General features: G+C 46.7%; 1 long non-coding RNA gene across 1 annotated transcript in view; it reads right to left on the minus strand.

Annotated features, from left to right (window-relative positions):
* Positions 1-15003, minus strand: part of LOC123784663 (uncharacterized) — a 30368-nt gene extending 15365 nt beyond the window's left edge. Inside the window, exons 1-3 of the long non-coding RNA XR_006777532.2 lie at positions 14733-15003; positions 7299-7476; positions 6529-6695 (exon numbers count right to left, since the gene is read on the minus strand). This is a non-coding gene — a long non-coding RNA (uncharacterized LOC123784663). The remainder of the gene's footprint in view (positions 1-6528; positions 6696-7298; positions 7477-14732) is intronic.
* Between the last annotated feature and the right edge of the window lie 557 nt (positions 15004-15560).

Here is a 15560-nt window from a genome sequence, read left to right on the forward strand (position 1 = left end):
TGAGTCCTTTTAATCTCCAGGCTCAAATCCCCCTTCCCTCTGTTCCTTTTCCCTTCTTCTGGGACTCCGATTATTTGCATGAGGTCTTTTGGATTTGTCCTTAAAATTTACATGTAACGGCATGATTTCCTTTCCTTTTTATGTCTGATGTGTTGTAAGATTTCTTCCAGTATCTTTGAGTCTCTCATTAGTGTCTGTGCCAATTATCAAGTGTATCTATTCTAATTATATATTCAGGCATTGAGGAAATAAGAACAGGACGGGCCAGCCCATGGGCCACCTGGGTCCACTGAATTGGCCTGGAGTAAAAAGACTCCATCTATCACCTGATTGCTATAAGCCCCTACTTTGAATGGTGGACCACAGTGGCATTTTAGGTCCCTAGGAACAAGGACATTTAGAGCCAATGTCTAATAATCCCAGAAAGATCTGGGTATGTCTTTTTCTCCAGTGCACAGTTACCCTACTAAATAGCTGTGAGTCCCCCTGGGGAAGGCAAGGAGGAAGGGTTATGATGAGTACTTGCAACAAGGATGCAGGTTCCTTCCTCTAGGAGACTCGGCATCACCTTCAGTCAAGGGGCTCTGGGTCCATGATTGACTTGTGTCTGGGAACTGGTAAGAGGCTGTGACTCTCCGCTTCATATTTTGGCTCCCAGACCTAGGATTTCTCCTATTGTATAGGTAAATCAAGGAGGAGAGAAACACTTCCAAAATAGTGGAGTAAAGACTTCCAAAGATCCACTCCTCCATAAAAGCATCAAGAACTCTGGAAAAACATTGTCAAAATAAGCTTTTTCAGGACTCTGGAAACTAACCAAAGGTTAGCTACAATCCAAGGAATGTTTATTTAAAAAAAAAAAAAGATAGCTGTATCCCAGTGAGAGCAGTGAACTTTGTGAAATTTAGCTTGCCCTAGTCCCATTCTCCTCTCCCCGGGTCCACAGAAACCTTGAAAACTAAAAGCCTCATAATGGAGCGAGCTGTGAAAACCAGCGGCTTAGCAGCCAGAGGAGGGCAGAACAGGCTTGAAGGTCTACAACAGCTCCATCCTCAGAGAAGTGCCACTCTGTGACCTGTCTGTTAGCTCTCTGGAAAGCCTGTTCTCAGAGTTTGTCGTTATTTGACCTAAGTCAGAACTCTCCCTGTGCTAATAGCCGTAGCCCTCGGGCATGTGTTGAAAACAATCAGTGGCAATTGTTTAACATTACAGCTGCCTGAAGTGACCATACCAGTTGGTGGTCACAAGAGGCTGACAAAACAACTTAAAAGGAAAAACAAGGGAATGAGAGATATTTGTCGGTCCTTGAAAAGCTTTGACATATTCCTGGGAATTACTAGATGTTCACAAGCAAATGTAGGGTTGTGTGCATACCCAGGAAAAACCTAAGGAGATCCTATCCTCTCATCTCTAGCTGACCTTGAGGGTCTGTACAAGCAAGAAGTGAAGACTAAAGCAGTATTGCGTGCATGTGCATACACACACACACACACACACACACACACACACACACACACAAAAGGCCCCACAGGAGACTTATTGGTTGAAGGCATTTAAGGAAATCTCTGTCCAAGCATTAGCTGATCACTAAGCTAACTGAGTAGAGACTTCAGTGGCCACACAGCAAAGAACACAGTTTTTTAAAGAATTACTCTAGGAAAGTCACTAAACAAACAGCAACAACAACAAAGTCTGAGGAGGGGTGGAATCTGATTTGCAGAGTTGCCACATTATAATATTTAAGATGTCACTTTCAACAAAAAATTAGGACATTGAAAGAAGCAGGAAAGTGTGGCCCATGCAAAGGTAAATAGCAGTAAAAAGAAACTGTTCCTGAGGAAGTCTAGACTTGAAGTTACTAGAAAACGTCTTTAAATCAGCTATTATAGGGACACCTGGGTGGCTCAGATGGTTAAGCATCTGCCTTCGGCTCAGGCCATGATCCTGGGGTCCTGGGATCAAGTCCCTCATTGGGCTCCTTGCTCAGTGGGGAGTCTCCTTCTCCCTCTCCCTCTGCCTCATGCACTCTCTCTCTCTCAAATAAATAAATAAAATCTTTAAAAAAAAACCCAAAGTGCTAAATGAATAAACCCACTGACCAAGAAATTTGTATCCAGCAAAACCATTCTTCAAAAATAAAGAATTAAGACATTCCAAGATAAACAAAAATGGAGAGAATTTGTTCCTAGCAGACCTACCCTACAAGAAATATAAAAAGAGTCCTTTCCACTGAAATGAAAGGACTAGACAGTAATTCAAATCCACTTGAAATAAAGAACATCAATAAAAGAAACTGTATAAGTACTAGAAAAAACTATAAATATTTTTTGGCTTATAACTTTTTTCTTTTATAAAGTTCTTTTTTAAAAGATTTTATTTATTTATTGGAGGGAGAGAGAGCAGGAGGGAGAAGGAGAGAGAATCTGAAGCAGACTCCACCCCAAGTGCAGAGCCAACACTGGGCTTGATCCCACCACTCCCAGATCATGACCTGAGCTGAAACGAAGAGTCGGAATGCCCAACCAACTGAGCCACCCAGGCACCCCTCTTTTATTTTTTATTTTTTATTTTATTTTTTTTTTTAAGATTTTATTTATTTATTCAACAGAGATAGAGACAGCCAGCAAGAGAGGGAACACAAGCAGGGGGAGTGGGAGAGGAAGAAGCAGGCTCATAGCAGAGGAGCCTGATGTGGGGCTCGATCCCACAACGCCGGGATCATGCCCTGAGCCCAAGGCAGACGCTTAACCGTTGTGCCACCCAGGCGCCCCTCTTTTATATGTTCTAAAGACAACTGCAAAAAGCAATAATTTTAGGGGCGCCTGGGTGGCACAGCGGTTAAGCGTCTGCCTTTGGCTCAGGGCGTGATCCCGGAGTCCTGGGTTCGAGCCCCACATCAGGCTCCTCCGCTATGAGCCTGCTTCTTCCTCTCCCACTTCCCCTGCTTGTGTTCCCTCTCTCGCTGGCTGTCTCTCTCTCTGTTGAATAAATAAATAAAATCTTAAAAAAAAAAAAGCAATAATTTTAAAACTGTGTTTATGGGCTTATATGAAGATGTGACTTGTATGGCAATAATAGCACAAAGGAAAAGTGAGGAAACAGAGATATATAGGAGCAAAGTTTTTCTATACTGTTGAAATTCAGTTGGCATTAAAATAAACTAGATTTTTTTAAGACGTTAATTATAATTCCCAGTGAAACCACTAAGAAAGTAATACAAAAGAACAGAGTAAAAGAAACAGGGAATTAACATGGAATATAAGAAAATATTTGACACAAAAGAAAGCAGTAATGGAGGAATATAGGGGAAAAAAGATAAGACGAATAAATAGCAAAATGAGAGGCATGAATCCTATTCTGTTGGTAGTCACATTAAATGAAAATGGACTAAAAATTTCAATCAAAAGACAGAGATTAGCAGAATGGATTTTTTAAAAACCAACATGAGGGGTGCCGCCTGGGTGGCTCAGTCAGTTGGGCGTCGGGCTCTTGGTTTTTGGCTCAGGTTACGATCTTAGGGTCCTGGGATCTGGCCCCACATTGGGCTCTGTGCTCAGAGTGGAGTCTGCTTGTCCTTTCCCCTCTGTTCCTCCCCTGCTGTCTGTCTTTCTCTCTCAAATAAATAAATAAATAAATAAATAAATAAATAAATAAAATCGGAAAAAAAAAAAAAAGATTCCTTCTCCCTCTGCCCACCCCAAAATAATAAAATAAAATGCCAACACAATCCAACTATATGCTCTTCATAATCACAGACATAAAGAGGTTGCGAGTAAAAGGATAGAACAAAACCCATAAGAGACGTAGAGTAGCTATACTCACATCAGACGAAACAACCTAAATCAGAACTTTTTACTAGAGACGAAAGAAATTTTATAATGATAAAAAAGCCAATCCATTGGGAAGATGTAATAATTACATACTTATATGTACCAAACCAAAGAGCCCCCAAATACAGGAAACAAAAACAGACAGAACTGAAAAGAGAAACAGGTAATTCACCAATAATAGTGGGAGACTTCAATCCGCAGCCCTCATTAATGGATAGAATAACTAGCCAGAAGATCAACAAGGAAATAGGTTGAGCAATACTAGTGTAGGTTGCCTATCTCCTTCATTCCTGGGGACACTGTCATCAATTACGCATTACCTGGGGCACTGGGCTGGCTCAGTTGGTGGAACATGCGACTCTCAATCTCAGGGTTGTGAGTTCGAGCCCCACGTTGAGTGTAGAGATACTTAAAAATAAAAGTCTTTAAAAAACTTACGCATTATCAAAGATCTCTGCAAGCCAAGAAATCAGATTGCCTGATGGTCCCTGCTGCCCTTTACAGTTGATGTGTCTACCTTGTCCGGATCTCATCACATCCACGGAGATCAGGGAGCCTGTCTCAAGGGTGGTAATCATTAGTCATTAGGCATATGTCTACGCCACACCTGGCCTACAAAGGAGAGTAACCAGAGAACTTTTCAAGGGTGGAGATCCTCCCTTCAATGCCTTAGCAAAGGAAGTGTCTTCTGGGTCCTCTGCCAGGTTCCACAAAATAAATCAGGTCTATTACCCTAAGCCTCTGGGTTTCTTCTTCCACATGATGCCAGGAAAACTCTGGCATCTCAAGTTCGCTAACACCAGGCCACCATCAAATCCAAAGTTCAGTCAATGAACCAAGTAACTTTTTATTTATTTATTTTAGAGACAGAGCGCATGCAAGAGGGACAAAGGGAGAGGGAGAAAAGCAGTCTCCCCGCTGAACACGGAGCCCTGTGCCGGGCTCTATCTCACGACCCTGAGATCATGACTGAGCCAAAATCAAGAGTCGGGGACATTTAACCAACTCAGCCAGACAGGTGACCCTCAAATAACTTTTTGGAGCCAACTTCAGGTTCATGAGCTAGCATATTAAGTCTGGAATTCCTAGTAAATGCACCCATATTGATGAATTTGGCCCTATTCTTTAGAATCCATGATCTCCCCAGGTTTCTGCCAACATATTAGCAAAGTATTGCAATTATTGTCTTATATAAACTGTTTCCTCCTGGACCGTAGTGTGTACCTGCCCCCTGGAACATGCTGAGATTTGATCCTAGTGAAAGGTCTAGTGGCAACAGGGAACTGGTGTTGGACGTGAGGGGAAGGCATTGGCCTCAAGTGAGGTTATCACCGAGTTTTCAGACAGGAAAGGTGGTCTCTTCAGACAGGAGGGTAAGCCACTTCCACGGGCAAGAGAGACACAAAATGACTTGGAAGTTCAATATTGTCCACTTCATCCGGGTCCAACCAGATGCACCACTCCACATTTCTAGATCCTGTTCTTTCCTGAGCAATGTGCTAGTTTTCCCATGACTAGTGTGATAATACTGAATTCAACTGTCATTGTAACTCAGCAACTACGGGATCACATTTTGCGTTTGACTTTTAGCAATACTAGCCCTGGGTCGACGTAAGAGATTTTTCTATGACTGTCATGGAAGCACCCTGGTTCTCAGACTGACTTGTGTCGGGAGTTAGTAGCCCTGAGCTTGTCATTTTCTCTCTGCGATCACTCAAACGCACTGAAAAGCATCCATCCTCCACCGCGGTCGTTAGTCATTACTACCGCCATCGCAGTCAAGGGCAGTGCTTCCTCACGATCAGCCACCGGTGACAGCTTTAACTGTGACGCGACTGCAGACTGTGGATTTCTAGCGTACCACTTCCCACTGGCAAAGAACTCAGCACTACTGAAGCCCAAATGTGACCAAATCAATGGCAAAACCCCGTCTGTATGGGTCTGTCTCCTAGGACCACTCCCAGTACCAATTATCGATCAGTCAAGGTCCAATCAGGAGACAGAAGCCACAATGGGAAAGTTTAACATGAAGAATTATTAATAGGGGCTTGGAAGCTTAGAGAATAGGCTAACGAGAGCTCAAGACAATTCTAGAGACTGTAGAAGTAGCAGACGTAAAGATCAGCTACTTGTCCCTAGGGCTGAGATGACAAACCCAAGGCAGAGTCCTCTTCCACCACGTCTAAGATCCAGGCTTTATTTGAAAGGGCATAGGGGGGAGGGGTGCATCCGGCTGACTCAGTGGGAAGAGCACCCAGCTGTTGATCTCACGGTTGTGGGTTTGAGCACCACGCTCGGTGTAGAGATCACTTAAGTAAAAAAAACTAACGAACAAACGAAAGAAAGAAAGGCAGAGAAGTCAGTGATGTGCCCCCCACAATGGGACTTCCTGGAAATCTGCCCTCTGGAGTGTCGGGTGAAGTTGCTAGAACTAAGACCATAGGAAGTACACTGCAAGAGCCCAGTGCTAGACTGCACCAACCCAGGAGTCTAGCGCCGTGGCAAGCCGAGCCACTTCAGGAGTCAAACTGAAAGTGCACTTGGTAAAGCCCAGCGCGGGAGAAAACCGGATCACTACCGAAGTCAAGTGCTAGAGAGACCTTGCTCTGCAGAAGTTCAGGGCTAGAGAAAGCTGCAGGAGGGTCAAGACTGATGGGTGAGTGTGCAAAAGGAGTCCAAGTGTAAGGAATCCACTTACCGCAAAGGCAGCATGTGGTCTGCGGTTTTGGGGGTCTGAGTCCGGGAAGAGGAGGCGCAGCAAGGTGGTGGCAAGCTGGGATCTGTGAGCTCCCGCAAAGAACTCCTTACTCTGGCCACACATCTAAGGCCCACTGGATGTGCCCACATACGTGTAGTCCTGCAAAACTGCGCAGCAAGAGCGAGAAAACGGAAACCTCAGCAGGACTAGAACCAGGAAGGGCAGCCCCTTCCTCGTTCAATGGCCCTCTGGCGCCCTCTACTGGCAAGGCTTAACATTACGCTCAGTGCACTGAGAAATGCTTACATGTTCCAGCCCGTTATCTTGGAGCAGATACTGGAGGGTGAATTTGAAGCCGAGAGGCAATAAACAGAAAACTAACATAGTAGCAGAATCGCCACATAGGCTCTCTTACCCATAGACTGGGGGCCAATAGGGTAGGAAGGACTGAGTGAAAGCCTCTGGAAACTTCCCCTCCCTACAAAAACAACAACCCAGTAAAAATAGCACATCCCTGGGAAAAGTGTGGAGATTCATGCCATGGATGTCTTGGTCAAAGAGTTGAAAGAAACAAGTGTAGTGAGACCTATCACCCACCCACCTAACCCACAGTATGGCCTGTGCGGAAGTCAGACGGAGCTTGGAGAACGACTGTGGACTGTCATGAACTTAAATCAGGTGATGATTCCGATTGCAGCCGCTGCCCCAGAGTTAGTACCTTCCCCAGAGCAAGTCAGCACAGCCCCGGGTATTTGGCAGGTAGCTGTTACCTGGCTTTCTCTCCGTGACAGTACGCAGGGTCCAGCAGAGCAGTTTCCTTTTTAGCTGTCCAGGCCATCGTGTATCTTCAGGTTCTGCTCCGAAGTAATACAGTCCGCAGAGATCTTGATCACCTTAACATTCCACAAAACATCACACTGGGCCATTATACTGACAGCATTATTGGAGCTAAGGAGAAGGAGGTAACACATACTTTAATTGCCTTAGTAAGACATACGCCAACTAGAAAGTGGGAGGTAAACCCCACAAAACCTTCAGGGGTCTGCCAATTCAGTGAAGTTTCTGGACTAGGGCTCTGCAGGCACTGGGAGCTGCCTGGGAGTTCATGCTGCCCGACCGCTGGCTGCCGATGATCGGGCAGACTCCATGGTATCCAAAGTGTCCATGGCAAGCGGGGATGCCCTGTGGGTCCTCTAGAAGGAGCCAGTAGCATTCACTAATCGCAGAATTCAAGCACGGACTCACAGGATATTTGATAAATGTGGGCCCTTTTTTGCACACAACTATTCTACTTTTGAGAAACAGTGTCTGGTTTGCTACGGGGAGTTGGTAGGGACCAAACACCTACCTGAGTGACCTTGGGTGACCATGCGACCTGAGAGTCTCATCATGAATGGAGTGTTGTCTGCCCAACATAACCATGACATTGAGTGTGAATAGCAGTAATGTATTATCAAGTGAAAATGGCATAGAAGAGACCAGGCTTGGAAAGATCCAGATGGTAGGAGCCATTTACACGAGCAGGTGGTTCCTGTTGCATTGTCTTCTCTCCCTCAAAACCCGTGACATCCTAGGGTGGCCCTTATTCCCAGCTGACTGTGGAAGAAAAACCTCAAAGCTATACAGATGAGTCTGATACGCTCTTGCGACCCGACAGGGACAGGCGGGACCCCGACCCCACTTGGATGGGGGTGAAGAAAAGTCCTGCAGTGGACAGATCTTCCAGCAGTGCATTTGGTTGTTCACTATGTCTGGCACGAGAAGGGGCCAGAAGTACACAACTATATGCATTCAGGGGCAGTTGCTCTTGGTTTGGCTGGATGGTCTGGGACTTGGAAGGAAGAGGATCAGAAGACTGGTGGCAAGGAAATTTGAGCACTTGTAACCTTTTTTTTTTTTTTAAACAGTCTTCTTCCATCAATTTTATTTAGTTGCAGCTGTTTCATCCAGGGGCCCAGTGTGGTTTCTGAGTCCCCTTAGATGGCTGTTAGCTGTTCTTTATCGGTTCATGATTTTATTAACTCTTTAGCGGCCAGAACAGGATCCTGGGTCCTCGCAAACAGGGCCGTGGTGTAGGGCAACGTTTTCCTCTCGGGGGCCAGGGTATCAGTTTGCCGGGGCTGCCATAACAAATTGCCTCAGAGTGGCGACTGAAACAACAGAAATTTATTTTCTCACACTACTAGGGGCTGGAAGTCCAAACTCAAGGTGTCGGCAGGGTTGGTTTCTTCTGAGACCGCTCTCCTTGGCTTGTAGATGGCCATCTTCTCCCTGTGTCTGCGTATGATCTTCCCTCTGTGTGTGTGGGTGTCTTAATCTCTCCTAATTAAGGACACCAGGCATATCGGCTTAGGGCCCACCCTTATTTATTTGTGTGTGTGTGTGTGTGTGTGTGTGTGTGTGTGTAAAGTGATATAGAAGTTTCTTAAGTGAAGATACAGAAAAAGCTCAAAAATGAGAGGGGTCCCGACAGGGTTGCCAACAAGGGCCTTTAGGGTTGGTCTTTCTCGGAAAGCTCACCAGGGAACTCAAATCCTTTTAACATCTCTATTGATAACACCTTCAATGGTTCACTTCCTTTTTAGGGGCTGGTTAGTCTTTGTTGGTCACAGGTGATTATCATAAAGACACCCACCCCACACACCTAGGGCAGGGTAGGGACCACCCTTATGGCCTTAAGATTTTATTTATTTGAGAGAGACAGAGCAGGAGCAGGGTGAAGGGCAGAGGGAGAAGCAGACGGGAGCCCGATGTAGGACTCGATCCTGGAACTCCGGGATCACGATCCAAGCCGAAGGCAGACACCCAACCAACTGAGCCGCCCAGGCACCTCCCACTGAGATCTTTCAGGAAACCAAGCCTATTAGTTTTATCTTGCTGTATAACAAATTACCCCAAATTTAGCAGCTTTAAACAACACCCCTTTAAAGCAGGTCCTGCGGACTTTGCTGGGTTCTCAGATCAGTGTCTTGGCTTGGCAAAGTTTAAGGTCAAAGTCAAGGTATTGGCTGGGCTGGGGTCTTCCCTAGCTTGGGGGAAGAATGCACTTCCAAAGGAGTTCAGGTTGTTGGCCATATTCAGTTCCTTGCTGTGTTGGGTTGTGCTGGATGTTTCCTTGCTGGCTGTCCGCTGGGGGCAGCTCTTCAAAGGCCACCACGTTCCTCGTCACGTGGCTCCCTTCATCTTCAAGCACCAATAGCTCAGAACCCCCCTCCTGCTTCAAGTCTCTGACTTCTTTTTCTGCTACCAGCTGGAGAAAACTCTGCTTTAAGTGGCTACCTGATTGGGTGATTATCTCTGTATCGTAACATCAACGGACTTGGAACGTTAATTACATCTTTAGTTAGAGCTGCAGAATCTCTTCGCAGCAGCACCTACCTTCGTGTTTGATTGAAAACCAGGGGCCAGGAGTTTTAGGGGGTTAGCTTTAGAAATCTGTCTACTACACAAGGAATTCTCATCTTTGCCCCAGGCCTGGAGAGAAGGCAGTTCCTCTCTGCCACCGGTTTCTTAGATCCTAGACCTGCACACAAGACAGGAGAGTGGGTTACATGCTCTCTCGCCTGGAGAGACCATGATCAGCTCTTCCAATGGTTCATCAATTCCTAGCCTGATGGTGTGAATTAGAAGGTACCCCTTCCCTCAAACAATGTACTGCCATCTGTTGGAAATTTGTTGTAATAACTGTACAGATCTCCTGTTACCAGGAAGTGAGGGGCACCTCCAAGAATTGTGCCGTGTGTAGCTTACACAACTCTGAGCAGTGGCCCCGAACCCAGTGGGATCAGATACATCCTCTGCGTTCCAACCACTTGCCCACACTGTTATCTCTGCAGACATGTTTTCCCAGAACCTTCTTTCTGACGTTCGTCATCTGTTTTTCTCTGTTGATGATTTGGGGGAAATGGGAACTAGAACAGTCATCAATTGGCCTGAATAGTGCAATGAATTAATACTCAGGAAAATAAACAGCATGTTTTGCCAGTGGTTTGATCTAATCTATTTGGTTATAGCCCTAAGCAAATATCCAAGATTTTCCGAGCAAACCCTGAAGTAACAGCAGTAGTAAGGTAATAATAACAGCCACTAATGTTCCTCCAGGCCTATATCTCTATCCATATATAGATACAGATCAGATATACGTATAATACGCACTCTCATACTCCCACACCTATGGATAATCTCCTTTAATCCTCCCAGGAACCCCTTTGACTAGGGATTATTATCCTGACAAGGTAGACAAGAAAACAGGCCTAGTGATGTTATATTACATGCCCAAGGTCAAGGATAAAAAGGAGCTGAGCCACCTAGCCAAAAAACCAAAACCAAACCAAAACCAAAAGCCCAGCTGAGTTAGGACTCACGCCTATGCCGTGGGATCCAAAGCCCATGCTTCTAACCACTTAGGTGGAGATGAGCTGAGCACCTAAACCCTGAATTGAGACCTTGACTCTCCATCTCTTGAAGGGGAGCCAGGGCTGCCATGGGGGCCTGGAACGTCTTAGTTGCATTCATGAGAGTGGCCCCAAGGGAAAAGTGTGGTAGGTCGTGGATTGTGGCTGAAAGATAGGGATGGCCAGTGGGACTTGGAAGGAGGAAAAAATGGAAGGGCTTGTCCTTTGGACTATGGTATCTTCAGCACCTGACACCCCTTGGTGCCCAGTTAGCATCTGCTAAACGACCGAACAGCCACCCGGTGAACCAGACAACATGCCTGCGAGAGCCCCTCCCTGTCCTGTGCCTCGCTGATGTCCTCGCCTTCCCTTCCCAGTACGTGAGCTCATCCAAACTGGATTTGAGATCGTCCTATGCTTCGGGCCCTGTGCCAGGTGTTCTTACCTGCACCTGCTCGTTTAAGGGGAAGTCAGAACCCCTGAGAGACGATTTCATATTTGAGAGACTTCTGGGCTGGAGAGAAATATTTACGACCTCCAAAACTCTGTCTCATGCTCAGTTTATTAGACTATAGCAAAAAAGAAAAAAAATTGAAAACCATTTGTTTTCTATGGGGGACTTAGGCTTTGATTGCAATTTGGCCAATGAAATTATCTTAAATAATTTCACGGTAAAGACAAAGTCAATATGGTGGGTTCTTTTGAAGGCTCATATGCTGTAAGCATATACAAATAGAGTAATTACAGAATTTATTAAAAGCTTGCCATCAAACCTGGTTATGAAAGTGCTAAAACCATGGGATTAACCTTCTCTTGTCCCTACTCCAACACCTCCCTGAGGTTCCAATTTTTATACCTTTCTAGGGCTTCAGTAATTCTACCAGTTATTATTTTTATATCTTCCTAGAATTTTTTTTAAGATTGTATTTAATTACTTGACAGAGAGAGAGAGAGTGAGCACAAATGGGGGGGGGCAGAGGGAGAGGAAGAAGAAGACTCCCCGCAGAGCAGGGAGCCCGACACAGGGGGCTCAATTCCAGGATCCCGGGATCATGGCCTGAGGCGAAAGCAGCCTCTTAACCGACTGAGCCCCCCGGGCGCCCCTTGCCAGCTCTTTTCTGAGGGCCTGTCACACCGTTTTCCAAGGCAGCCGCACCATTGTACATTTCCGCCAACAGTGCGCAAGGGTTTCAGTTTCTCCATGTCTTCGTCAACATTTGTTATTTTCTGGGTGTTTTTTCTTTAATAGTAGCAACCCAAATGAGTGTGATTTTTGTGGCTTTGTGGTCTTCCTGCTGTGGTTTTGATTTGCATCTAATAGTGGTGTTGAGCGTCTTTTCGTGTGCTTGGTAGCCATGTGCGGTGCTCTTTGGAGAAACGTCTGTTCAGCTCCTTTGCCCATTTTTCAACTGGTTTGTTACTTTTATGATTGGTAAGTTGTGAGAGTTCTTTATCCTGAAGATGAATCCGTTATTATAGAATCTGGGGATCTTTTTGATGGGATCTGTAGCTTGGTATTTTTATTTCATTTTATTTTATTTTTAAATTAAATTTTATTTATTTTAAAATTAAATTTTATTTTATTTTATTTTTTTATTTTATTTATTTCTAAATTAAATTAAATTAATTTTTATTTTTAAATTAAATTTTCTTTTATTTTTTATTTTATTTCATTTATTTCTAAATTAAATTAAATTAAATTTTTTATTTTTAAATTAAATTTTATTTTTTATTTTATATTTTATTTAGTTTAGTTTAGTTTAGTTGCCCGGTATTGTTTAAGTTCCTCGGGTTGAAAACAATGTTCTTAGGAGATGAGGTAATAAGTATTTGAAGCTAGTTCTCCTCAGGACCGATGGGTGCGTCATCAGCTGGAACAGTGTTGACATCTCCTCCTCCCTGACTACTCTGTGTATTTATCAGTGCTGTTCGGTCACCGTAATCCTGCTTTTCCCAGGGTCACTGGGCTCACAGTTCCCTCCTCGCACAGAGAGAAATGAGTTCATATTTCCGCCTTATAAACAGAAGTACAGGAATAATAGAAGAATCAAGATACCCATATATTTGCACTCTCCTATTTACAAAAATCATCAAAATCATACATACCTATTCTCATCGCCTTTCTGGGACAGCTCCCTGTAGGAGAAGCTCTACGACCTGTAGGAGAGTGTATCCGAGTACAACGACCCTTTTCAAGATTTTCTATTGACTTTCTACTTTTGAGTAGTTTAGGGACTCAGAGCCTTCCCCAGACATTTCACTGAAGCATAATGATTGTTACAGATTTTAGGATGCTCAAATCGTAACAGCTTTGAAAATGGTAGACCGTTTAATTAGGATATTTGTCTTTGTAACACTACCGCTGACATCCTTGAAAATATCCCTGTTTTCTGGCATCGACAGGATGCTTGTAGATTTTTCTTGTTTAAGAAATGGAATCAGCTACCCTCCAAGGACTCCTGGTTATTTTAATGGTAAATAATATAAGACGCCAATAGCTGGGCATTAAGGGTATACACGATAGTTGGGGGGGGGGTACTGGACCTCACCTGGTAGCAGCAGAGTTGGAAACATTTTTGTTTAAGGTACAAGTTTATATTTGATCTTTCCGATTTAACATAGCACTGCTGTGCCCCCCATGCTGACGGTCTGTGGACCCCCCCCCATCACACTGACAGTCCTTTGAGGCTGCCTTTACCCTATCCCCACCTTATAGCTGAGCAAACAGACTGCAAGAAGTTCTGTAACTTGCCTAAAATCACATTGCAACTAAGTGTAGAGCCGCTCTGTCCGATTTCAGGAGCCGAGTCCCCCACAAAGCCCTGCCTCCACCCCACCCCCCGCTGTCAGAAATACAACTGTCGTTTGCAAAGATTTTCCCCCCATTTGCCCCATTTAAGATTCCCAAGGCAGGGTTTTCCTGGTCTTGGGTGGAGGGAGGAGAAAACACTACCCAGATTCCTCTTTTCCTCCTGCAGGATTCGGGAGTGAGAATGACCAGGAGAGCCTTCCACGAGAAAGGTCTGAAGACAGAGCCCCTTAGGAGGCTTCTTCCCAGAAGGGGCCTCCGGACAAACGCGCGGCCAGTTTCCGCGGTGCTGCCGGACACCAGAGCTCCCGGGGGAGGAAGCAAGGCCCCGAGGGCACCCAGGACGATCCCCCAGGGGAAGGGGAGGTGAGCCGGCTCCCCAGGCAAGACGAGGCCCTCGGGTCTCTCTTGGCCGCCCCAAGAGCCAGCCACCCACTCGGGGCCCGCCTGTGGAAGGAGCCTCCCAGCCCTACAGCTACCGCAGGAACTTCGCGGGCGAGCCGCCCTCGCCTGCCTCGAACCTAAGGTCACAGCACCCATCTTGCTCGCCACGGACCCTCGCGCAGTGAGCGGGCCCACCGGCACCCCAAGTGTGCAAAGGGCTTGGGCACCACTCGGACCACACCCCGCGCCGGAGGACGCTTCGCCGCCAGCGGCCCCGGGCGCACTGGAGTGCGGGGTGGGTGCCCACCTCCTCCCGCACCGGCGCGCCCACCCCCGCGTCCGCCGGCCTCCAGTCTCCCGCGACGCCCGGCCAGCCAGCCCTGCGGCCGCGTCGCACCCAGGCCCCGCGGGGCCCACTCACGCGCGGGGACCCTGCACCTCCCCACCCCCGCCAGCGAACCCCCATCTCCCGCCCCAAGCCCCATCTCCACCCCCCACCCCAAGCCCTATCCCCACCCCCACCCCAAACCCCACCTGCCCCACCTCCACCCCACCCCAGCCCCACCCACGGCAGGCCCACTGGAGGCCCGGGGGGGCTGGGGGGGGAACAGGGTTACCTCAAGCACCAGGGGACGTCCTTCAAGAGCTTCTATCCGGTGCCAAGCTCGCCAGTCCCCTGGGAACCCACGTGGGACAGAGGCCTTTCTGCCCTGGAGCCCCCCACCCCCTCAGCCTGGCCCCGCCTGGGGACGGGGAAGGCGTCCTAGGCTAGTGGGGAGAGCCTGAGGCTTCTGGCAGAGCCCAGAGACCTGGAAAATCCCCGCCTGCAGAAGGCCGGGGGCACATGAGCCCTGTGAGTAGTTCCAAGGGCTTTCACCAAGCTCTTCCTCCCCCAGTCCACTGTCATATTAGGAAATAGTCTCCCGTTTATTGAGAGCTTACTCTGTGCCAGGCATTGTGATTCACAGCGATGATCTCATTTAATCCTCACAACATCCCAGTGACCCTGGTGTTCTCATGATCAGCGTTTTACAGAGGGAGAAACTAAGTCTCAGAGAGGTTAAAGGACCTGCCCAAAGTCACACAGCCAGTACGTACAGAACCAGCATGCAGACCCAGGTCTAGGTTCGCCTGCCTGATTCCACAGCCCGGCCTGCAGCAGCGCCTCTGCTGGTCAAGAGTTAAAGGTGCAAGTTTGACGGGGCGTCCATTTAAGGAGGAGCCATTTTTCTCATGGTAATTACACAAAACTTTCTAAACGAAGGTGAGCAGATACTCTCTGGAATGAGATTGAGATAAAACTTGAGGCTTCAGATATTTCACATTAAGACCAGTGTTCCAGGCTCAGCCCATGGATCCCCGAAGTAACCTCTTCTCAGACCTTTGCCTTTAGAGGCATGTTGGCCAAGGAAGCTCTACTCCAGGACCTGCTCCTGTGCAGAGAC

The sequence above is a fragment of the Ursus americanus genome, chromosome 2, assembly GCF_024610735.1.
Source record: "Ursus americanus isolate L20-20 chromosome 2, mUrsAme1.1.p, whole genome shotgun sequence".
Lineage (NCBI taxonomy): Eukaryota > Metazoa > Chordata > Mammalia > Carnivora > Ursidae > Ursus > Ursus americanus.